A 10232-nucleotide genomic window follows, 5' to 3' on the forward strand; every position below is an offset into this window, starting at 1 on the left:
TAGAATGTAGACATTAAATCGTATGAGGGTAACTTATTCAGATCCTTTAGCAGAAAGAGTGGTTTCCACAGAGGTGAAGCTTTGTGAGAAGGTTCTTGTTTCTTCTTTTTTTAAAGTAGGCTCTATGCCCAGCATGGAGCCCAATGCAGGGCTTGAACTCACGAACCTGAGAGCAAGACCTGGGTTGAGACCAAGAGTCAGGCGCTCAACCAACTGAACCACCCAGGTGCCCCCAAAATATGAGGCTTGCTTCCTTTTGTTTTTTTTTTAAGATACATGATTTTTTTTTTTTCCTGCGAGGCTTCACGCCCAACATGGAGCCCGGTGCAGGGTTGAACTCACAACTCTGAGATCAAGACCTGAGGTGAGATCAAGAGTTGGATGCTTAACTGACTAAGCCACCCAGGCACCACGAAAAGGTGCTTGAACACTAGAAGACATACTCAGATTGGATCCAAAGGAATGGATGAAAGTTTGGTGCTTATGAAAAGGGGACTTGGAAGTGAATGTAAAAATAATACACTCACATGGTTCAAAACACCCAGAGGAATAAAGGTACACAGGAAAAAGGCTACCTCCCATCAAAGTGTTGATTTCACATTTATATACTGCAATACAATTACCACCAACACCTCCATCATGTCACATACTTATTCCTTTTTTGTGATGAAAACATTTATGATCTAGTCTCTTAGCAACTTTCAAGTATATGATGCAGTACATAAGATCCCCAAACTGATTCACGTTTTTTGTTTTTTCATTTTTGTTTTTGTTTGTTTGTTTGGAACTTACCTTCTAACTGCAAATTTGTCCCCTTTGACCAACCTCTTCCCAATCCACCCCCACCCCCCAAGGCTCATGCTCTTAACTAACCCTTACTCTGTACTATAAGTTACTTAACATCTTGGAGCTCAGTTTTCTTCCTTGTGAAATGAAGACAGTTAACCACTTTCTACGTCATCGTTTTGAGGATTAAGGTAATGTGTAGAAAGCATTTGGCACAGTGAGTATTTGACCTCCTTTCTCCAGGCTTTATGAAAAATTTCCACATCTCAGAATGGAGTTTCAACAGCTCATGCACTTCTGTTCCTCCAGGGGATGTTCTCCATCTCCCTTATAACCAGAGCAAAACCAAATAGGTCCCAAGAGGTGAGAAAAGGACAGTCCCGGGAAGATCTGCTGAGTGTGGAAGAGCCCCAGCTAGATATAGGAAGCTAGATATGAGCTATGTGCTCTGCTCCTGCTGTGTGCACAAGAGAACCTGCTACCATGAAATTACACAGGAGCGTGAAGAAGCACGGGCTCCCAGACCTTTATATCTCACCCTGCACCAGCGCAAAGAACCCTGGGTCTCCTGCTTACTGTGCAATTATTGTTTTGTATTTTATAACAAAAGAAACATGAGGTCTCTGTGTCAGATTAAAAAAGAAGAGAAAGCCTCTCTAAGGCTTAGCTGAGGATGCTTTGATTTCCAAAATACTGTTTTCTTAGCAGGGCAAAAAATAGCTAAGGAAAGAAACATGTAGGATATATTTCTTCTCTCTTGGCCAAGGCAAAACCGTCGTGGACAGGGCCTCCATGTAAATATTTGCAGGAGAGAAGAGACCACTGAAATCACCCAGGGCCAGAGGCTTTCTCCTCTTCTCAGAAAACACCACCTCAATTCTGAGGGAGGGATTCTGGTCAGAAGCAACACAATTATTCTGTTTTGAACATCATAATGAAGTGTGGGAGTTGGTTCTGGTTTTAAAATTCATCCTATCTTTTTTTCCTCAGTCACCACACGTGATTATTCATCTCCCCCAACCATCCCCTCACCCCACTTTTAAAGGGTCTTCCTGTCTCACTCACCCTCATCCGTGAGTTTCAAAGGACCCACTTGGCCCCCAAGACAGTCACTTCCACCCTCCAATAAAGCCCTGATGTCCGGGGGCAGTTTAACTTTGACCCCTACTGGTACGGGCTCATTGACAAAAGAAAAGCAATGGCCTTTAAGGCACCTTCTGGAGTCAAGGCCACTTACAGGCTGCCCTTACTCCCATTCATTCCACTGATCAGCCCAGGGGTCTTCTCACCTGCCTCTCTGGGCTCACTACTCTCCATTGGTCTGGTTCCTGATTAAATCTTATGTATGAAGACCCAGGAAAGCACTCCCTAAATGGAGGGCCACTCAGAACCAGCTAGTATATTTGTCACTAGGAAGATGCAGAGTAGAAGCACAGCTGTTAGCGCTCATGTCATAAACACAAATATTATTAATCACACACAATGAATGGAACCCAATCAAAAGTATTTGTGACAGGGGCACCTGGGTGGCTCAGTTGATAAAGCTTCTGACTTCGGCTCAGGTCATGATCTCATGGCCCGTGAGTCCAAGACCCACATCGGGCTCTGCACTGACAGCTCGGAGCCTGGAGCCTGCTTTGGATCCTGTGTCTCCTTCTCTCTCTGCTGCTCTCCCCACTCACGCTTTGTCTCTCCCTCTCTCTCTCAAAGAGTAAATAAACATTTAAAAAAATTAAATCCTCTTCTTATTCTTCTGTTTCTTAGTTTACCTAGTCTGGATACCCATAGATTTCCCAGAATGAATTTAACTCAGGGGCATGGCCATTCCTCTTCTTCCCCTCTACCTTCCTTTTCATGATTTTTCTGTCATATGTTGTTATTGAATTATTCTTCAGTGCTTCTAGTAGATACTTGGAAGCTTTGAAATAACACATTAAACCATTATTTATTATCCCATCAATGTTGGTCAGCATCTGGTGACTCCCTTCCACACAAGGATATAAGGGACCCTATCTCAATTTCCTTCCACGTTTCCCCCTTTGCCATCTGTCAACTACACCTTTAACTCTGCAAAAGTTATGTTCTGTGCTGTAATTTTTATGAGGTCTTCTGTATTCTATCTGTGGTTGATTTTAAAAGTTATTTTGTTTTTAATCCCTAGGATACACGTTTGGATGAACACCCGCTAGGAGAAGGCCTGACAGGTAGCAGCTGATCTGTAGAAAGTCTTTCTAGTGTTGGTCCCATTTTTGGAGCTCCCACCTTCCCCATTCCTACTTTCCAGCTCTGTGACCTGAAGCCCGCAGCCTCTCCAGAGCCCCACCTCTATTCCACTGTTACACCTCCTCACTACATGGGTCTGTGTACCCTCCATCTACTTCCCATCTCCCAGAAATGTGTTGACCTTTCTTATACCCTTATGATCTCCCTTATGTTCTCTTGGCTTGTAAGTGTGCTCCTTTGTACTTCATTATGGACATTGAGGAACATCTCAAGAAGAGGTGACAAAGGCATAAATTTGGTCTGCCACCCTGAACTCAACGATAAATGACTTTGTTTTTATACAAAATAAAGGTGGTAGAATTAGTTCCTACTCTGGACACTTTGTTCTTATTATATGTTTATCAAAGTCAGAATTATAGTCTTGATCATTGGGTTTGATCAGCTGTTGACATTTCTTTATATTTGAGCCATTCTAAGTCATTGCTAGAAACCTGGTGTTACTCCAGGTGACAGGCTATTTATGAATAGATGAAGCATGACAAAGTAAATTTTAGTGCTAGAGTAATTGCTAATATCTGTTTCCACTTTATTTGCCGTTTATATTTTTCTATTTGTATTTTATCTTGACCTCAATAGATTTGGATTCCCTTGATCAAGTATTACATCTTCTAACTTTCTCTAGGCCCAAGTATGGTTCTTGCAAGTAGTCAATGCTTAGTAAACATAGGCGATGCGATGTTGCCTGGCAGAGTGGCCGGCATGAGTACCATGACCAGGGCAAGTAATGAGTAGGTGACAATGACAATCTGTTGGCTACAATACCCAACTAAAAGAAGTTTCAAAAAGAGAACCAGAAAAAGAAAGAAAATAAAATTATGATCCTTTTAAATATAAGAACATGACCCAGAACTGAATTCAGTAAGAACCTGGTGCTTATATAAAGACCCACATTGAAGCTCATTAGCATGAAATCTCAGATAATCAGAAATAACAAAAAATATCTTAAAAGCTTCTAAAAAGGGGGGCACCTGGGTGGCTCAGTCAGTTAAGCATCCAACTCTTGACTTTGCCTCAAGTCATGATGTCACAGTCATGAGATCGAGCCCCATATCAGGTTCCACACTAAGCATGAAGCCTACTTAAGATTCTCTCTCTCTCTCTCTCTCTCTCTCTCAAAAATAAAATAAAAAATTTTTAAAGCTTCTAAAAAGAAAAAGTAGGCCACATTCAAAGGACCAGAAATCAAACAACATCCCACTATTCTCAATAGCAAAACGGAAGGCTAGAAAATGATGGAATACTTTCAAATTGTTTAGTGAAAATACTTCCAACTTAGACTTCTTCTTCTTCTTCTTCTTCTTCTTCTTCTTCTTCTTCTTCTTCTTCTTCTTCTTCTCTTCTAATTTTGAGAGAGAGAGGGAGGGAGAGAATCCCAAGCAGGCTCCGTGCTGTCAGTGCAGAGCCTGACTCGGGGCTCGATCTCACAAAGTGCAAGATCATGACCTGAGCTAAAATCAAGAGTCAGATGCTTTATAGACTGAGCCATCCAGGTGCCCCACAACCTAGACTTCTATTCTCAGCTAAAGCCTCAGTCAAATATGTGAATAGAATTAAGACATTTTCAAATATCCAAGAGTTCAAAAACTATCTCTCATCCATCTTTTCATAGGAAACTAGTGGGGTGTGTGCTCCACCAAATGAGGAACTATACCAATGAGAAAGATGTGGAATCCCACAAAAAGGAGAAGAAAGTCCAAAGAAGATGGTGAAGAGAAACAGCAGGACAGGAGAGCATCAGGATTATTGCAGTCTGTCCACAGTTGAGGAGAGATGGAAGGTTCCAGGATTGCCTTTCAGAAAAATATGAGGGGGTGCCTGGGTGGCTCACTTGGTTGAGCATCTGACTCTCGATTTCAGCTCAAGTCAGGATCTCATAGTTGGTGAGTTCGAGCCCTGTGTCGGGCTTTGCAACCAATAGCGTGGAGCCTGCTTGGTATTCTGTCTCTCCCGCTCTCTGCTTCTTCCCCACTTGCACCTCTCTCTCTCAAGAATAAATGAACTTGAGGGGCGCCTGGGTGGCGCAGTCGGTTAAGCGTCCGACTTCAGCCAGGTCACGATCTCACGGTCCGTGAGTTTGAGCCCCGCGTCAGGCTCTGGGCTGATGGCTCGGAGCCTGGAGCCTGTTTCCGATTCTGTGTCTCCCTCTCTCTCTGCCCCTCCCCCGTTCATGCTCTGTCCCTGTCTGTCCCATAAATAAATAAAAAAAATTGAAAAAAAAATTAAAAAAAAAAAAAAAGAATAAATGAACTTGAAAAAAAAATTAAAAATATGAGTTACTATAAAGAGAAGGGCTTGGGGTGCCTGAGTGGCTTAGTTGTTTGAGTGTCCAACTCTTGATTTGGGTTCAGGTCATGATCTCACATTTCATGGGTTCAAGCCCAGCATCAGGCTCCATGCTGGCAGTGTGGAGCCTGCTTGTATTCTCTCTCTCTGCCCCTCCCCTGCTCACTCTCTCTCTCAAAATAAATAAATAAACTTAAAAAAAAAGAAAACAACTTGTATAGCTTGGACAGTGTTTGAGGATAAATTATTGCTATATAGAAAACTAAGCAATAAAAGGAGACAATTATTAACTCTGGGATAAACAATCTGTTGTCTAAGAAGGGAAAGGTAATTATAGTACACCAAATGGTCTACCTGTAACCATAGTCATAAATGCAGAAATTCTGAATATTCATTTAACCAAAGATAATAATTAAAATTTGATTCAACAAATGGTGCTGAAACCATTTTACATCCATGTGCAAAATAAAATGAAGCTCAGTGCTTACCTCATACCATATAACTAGAAATGGAGCAATGACCTAGATTTAAGAGCTGAAAAATAAAATTGCTAAGAGAAAATCTTGGTGGTCTTGTATTTGATAAGACACAATAACTGGAGAAAAAACATGCAAGACATATCCAATTATAGACTTTTATCGAAAAGATATAAAGGAAATATCTAGGGCACCTGGGTGGCTCAGTAGTTAAGCATCTGACTTCAACTCAGGTCATGATCTCACAGTTCGTGAGTTCGAGTTCCACATCAGGTAAGCTTGTGCCCCACTTTGGGTAAAACGCAAGCCCCACGTGAGCCCCACTTCTATCTCTTTCTCTGCCCCTCATGGGATTCTCCTTCTCTCTCTCCAAAAAAAAAAAAAAAATCAAACTTATATCTGATAAGAGACTTATAACCAGAATATATAACTCTTACAATTTTTTTATTGGGAAATCAACCCAATAAAAAAGTGGACAGGGGCACCTGGGTGGCTCAGTCAGTTAAGCGTCTGACTTCAGCTCAGGTCATGATCTCACGGTCCATGAGTTCCATCCCCATGTCAGGCTCTGTGCTGACAGCTTGGAGCCTGGAGTCTCTTCAGTTCTGTGTCTCCCTCTCTCTCTCTGCCCCTCCCCCCACTTGTTCCCACACTCTTTCTCTCTCTCAAAAATAAATAAACATTAAAAAAAAAGTGGACAAGGGGCGCCTGGGTGGCGCAGTCGGTTGGGCGGCCCACTTCAGCCAGGTCACCATCTCGCGGTCCGTGAGTTCAAGCCCCGCGTCAGGCTCTGGGCTGATGGCTCGGAGCCTGGAGCCTGTTTCCGATTCTGTGTCTCCCTCTCTCTCTGCCCCTCCCCCGTTCATGCTCTGTCTCTCTCTGTCCCAAAAATAAATAAACGTTGGAAAAAAAAAAAAAGTGGACAAAAGTTTTGAATAGACACTTTATCAAAGAGGATATACAAATGGCAAATAAGCATACAAAAAGAAGTTCAACATCATACATCATCAGGGAAAATGCAAATTAAGACCACACTGAAATAGCACTACCTACCTATTAGAATGGCTAAAATTTAAAAGACTGGGTCAAGAAGCAACGGGAACTCATGTACATTACTGGTGAGAATGCAAAATGATATAGTCATTTTATAAAAACAGTTTGGCAGTTTCTGCTAAAGTTAAACATGCACAGGAGATAAAATGAAACTATATATTTGCAAGTTGCTAAGAGAGTAGATCTTATAACTTCTTATCACAAGAAAAAAACTTGTAACCCTGTGTGATGATGGATGCTGACTTATGGTGGGGATCATTTCACAATATATACAAATACCAAATCATTATGTCGTGTAGCTAAAACTGATATGGTAGGGTCAATTATATCCCAGTTAAAAAAAAAAAAAGTTAAACCCACACACTAATCTACTCCATCCCTGCTCAGAGGTGGAACAATAAGAATACGAATTCTCCCTTTGAAAAACAAGGAAAATCAGAACATTCAAGGTACATTAAAGTGCATTTTAAGTCTATTGTTTTTATTTGGTGATTATGCTCTAAAGAAAAGAAACCCCCTTCTCTGCAAAGCAATGAAAACATGCTGGGTAAACTTTTGTTTGGCAAATAGTAAGAGAGATTCTTGTGTCTTCAGACACTTGTTGCACAAGTGACCTTTAAACTTAGCTCAAACTCTCAGATCCAGTGGTTGTATATACTCAAGGACCACGCAGGATGAAGAGATACAAAATCCTGGAAATCTCAGAGAGGAGCTGAATTTCATTCACACTACTTTCTCAAAGAATTTTGAGCCAAAATTTTTAGCAAGCAGACACCTTATTTTAGAGCATGGGAAAAAGACATTTGGGGTGAAATAAAAATAAATTGAGGAGCACCTGGCTGGCTTACCATGTGGCTCTTTATCTTAGGGTCAAGTTTGAGCCCCACGTTGGGTGTAGAGATTTCTTAAATAAAAAAACTTAAAATAAATGAGGGGCACCTGTGTGGTTCAGTCGGTTAAACGTCTGACTCTTGATCTCAACTCAGGTCATGATCTCGCAGTTCGTAGTTTCGAGACCCGCATCAGGCTTTGTGCTGATGGTGCAGAGCCTGTTTGGGATTCTGTCTCTCCTTTTCTCACCTGCTTGTGCCCCTCACCTGCTTGTGCTCTCTCTCTCTTTCTCAAAATAAATAAATAAAATAAAAAAAAAAACCTTTTAAAAAATAAAACTTCCAAAAAGAAAAAATAAATAAATGTAATGTAACAGTGAAGATAACCAGCTACAACTACACACAACAATCTGATTCTTACGGACACAATGTTGAGCAGAATATATGCTAACCAGGTGACGGCTAGATTTGTGTGTGCTTGTGATTTATTGAGCTGTAGACTATGATTTGTGCACTCTTCTGTACGTATGTTATATTTCAATACTTTTTTTTTACAGTCTCCCATATGATTCTATTTGTTAAGTTCCCCCCAAAAGACAAAACCAAACCGTTCTTTAATAGTCATGCAAAGGCAGTAAAAATATAAAAAGTCATTCCAGCAATTACCTTCAGGATGCAGGAAGGGGTTTAAGATCAGGAGTGGGTGAGATTGGGGCTGCAACCAGGGGACCTTGATTTACTGAACTAGCAGAAAGTTCTATTTCTTGACCTGGATAGTGCTTGTATAAGAATTTGCTTTAGAACTCTGCTAAACTGAACATGCAAGTTTTATGCACTTGGACAAAAAAATAAAGTAGATTCAACCCAATCTAAATGTCTACTAATAGGGGACTATTTAAATTAACTATAATACAGTCATGTAATGTATTCTGTACCATTAAAAATGAGGCAACTGTGGTCCTATGTGCTTATAAGGATCTGATGTCCAGATTGTGTCCCCAAATGACAAAAGACATGCTAGCAATGAACCTGGTATGATTCTCTCTGTCACTCTCTCTGTCTCTCTGTCTCTGTCTCTCTGTCTCTGTCTCTCTCTCTCTCTATATATATATATCTGGAAGAACAGACAAGAAATGAGTCAATATTCCCTTAAGGAGGAGACCGGGAACCAAATTTTGTATTATGTCCATTGGTTATCATTCAAATAGCAATGCAAATTAATTTTGGAAAATATTTGTTTATTGCACAGTTCTTTCCAGATTCTATGTCCAGGCTCATCTTTCACTATAAAATACTTTAGCAAAGAAGAGGAACTGGCATCCAGATACAGGGGGCCAACCATGGCCATGTTAATTACATAAGGACTTTTCTAAGAAAGCATTTCTCAAGCACGTATCATGAACTTGGCACTGGTTAGGCCCTATAAAAACAAAGGTAAATAAGACAAAATCTAAGCCTTCACGGAAGGGGAAGGCAGTGGGGAAAGAAGAGCAAGAGGCCATTTGGCCCCATGGGGATTTTTCTTCCTGTGGCTGTTTAGTCTTGCTGCTCATGGTCTTAGATGCAATTAGTTCATACTCCTTGTCTTGACAAGTCTTAGAAATCAACCAGAAAACACATATTTCATGAACGAATCCCACAATACTAGACAAAGCATTAAATACCTCAGTGGTAGAATCTTCATCTTTCTACACCTCCGAAGCTCTTTTACCCTTAATCTCTGTTGCTTCATCCTCAGTTTTCAAGAAGGCATATGTGAGTTCCTAGGTAGGTGGGCTTTTCACATCTCTGCTGTTTGATAGGATTCAAGGACAATGAAAATGTAACAGTTAAGGCAGCAGAGGTGCTGAGAACCCCACATAATGTGGGGGGAGAAAAAAAAGCAGAGGCCATTTCCTTCCACAGACGGGACGAGTTCCTCACTAAGCATGGGAAGACTGGAATGGAGGAGGACCCAAATTCCTTGTGTGAAGAAGGAAGTTGTGCCTTCTGCTTGTTGTCATAATTTCAATTTATGTGTGGTTATGTTTTTGAAAACTCTTTCCCAAATAAATTCTTTCAGCAATTTACTAAAACAGTTATTTTGAATGGTTGTAAAAAATCTGGGTCACCTTTTTCTTTTCTTCCAGTTTTATTGAGATACAATTAACATATAACATTGTATAGGTTTAAGATGTACAACATAATGACCCGATATATGTATTACCGCCAAATTTTCACCACAAGAAGCTTACTTAATATCCATTGCTTCACATAGTTACAAATATTGTTTCCCTTGTGATAAGAACATTTAAGATCCACTCTCTTAGCAGCTTTCCAATATACAACGATACGGTACTATTAACCAGAGTCATCATGTTGTACATTACATCCCCAGAACTTAGTTTATCTGAAAACTGGAAGTTTGTATCCTTTGATCTCCTTCACTGAATTTTACCCCCCACCTCTCATCCCCCACCTCTGGCAACCACCAATCTGATCTGTTTCTAGGAGTCTGCATTTATTTTTTTATATTCCACGT

Source organism: Herpailurus yagouaroundi, unplaced genomic scaffold (genome assembly GCF_014898765.1).
Source record: "Herpailurus yagouaroundi ecotype Mexico unplaced genomic scaffold, PumYag 139, whole genome shotgun sequence".
Classification (NCBI taxonomy): domain Eukaryota; kingdom Metazoa; phylum Chordata; class Mammalia; order Carnivora; family Felidae; genus Herpailurus; species Herpailurus yagouaroundi.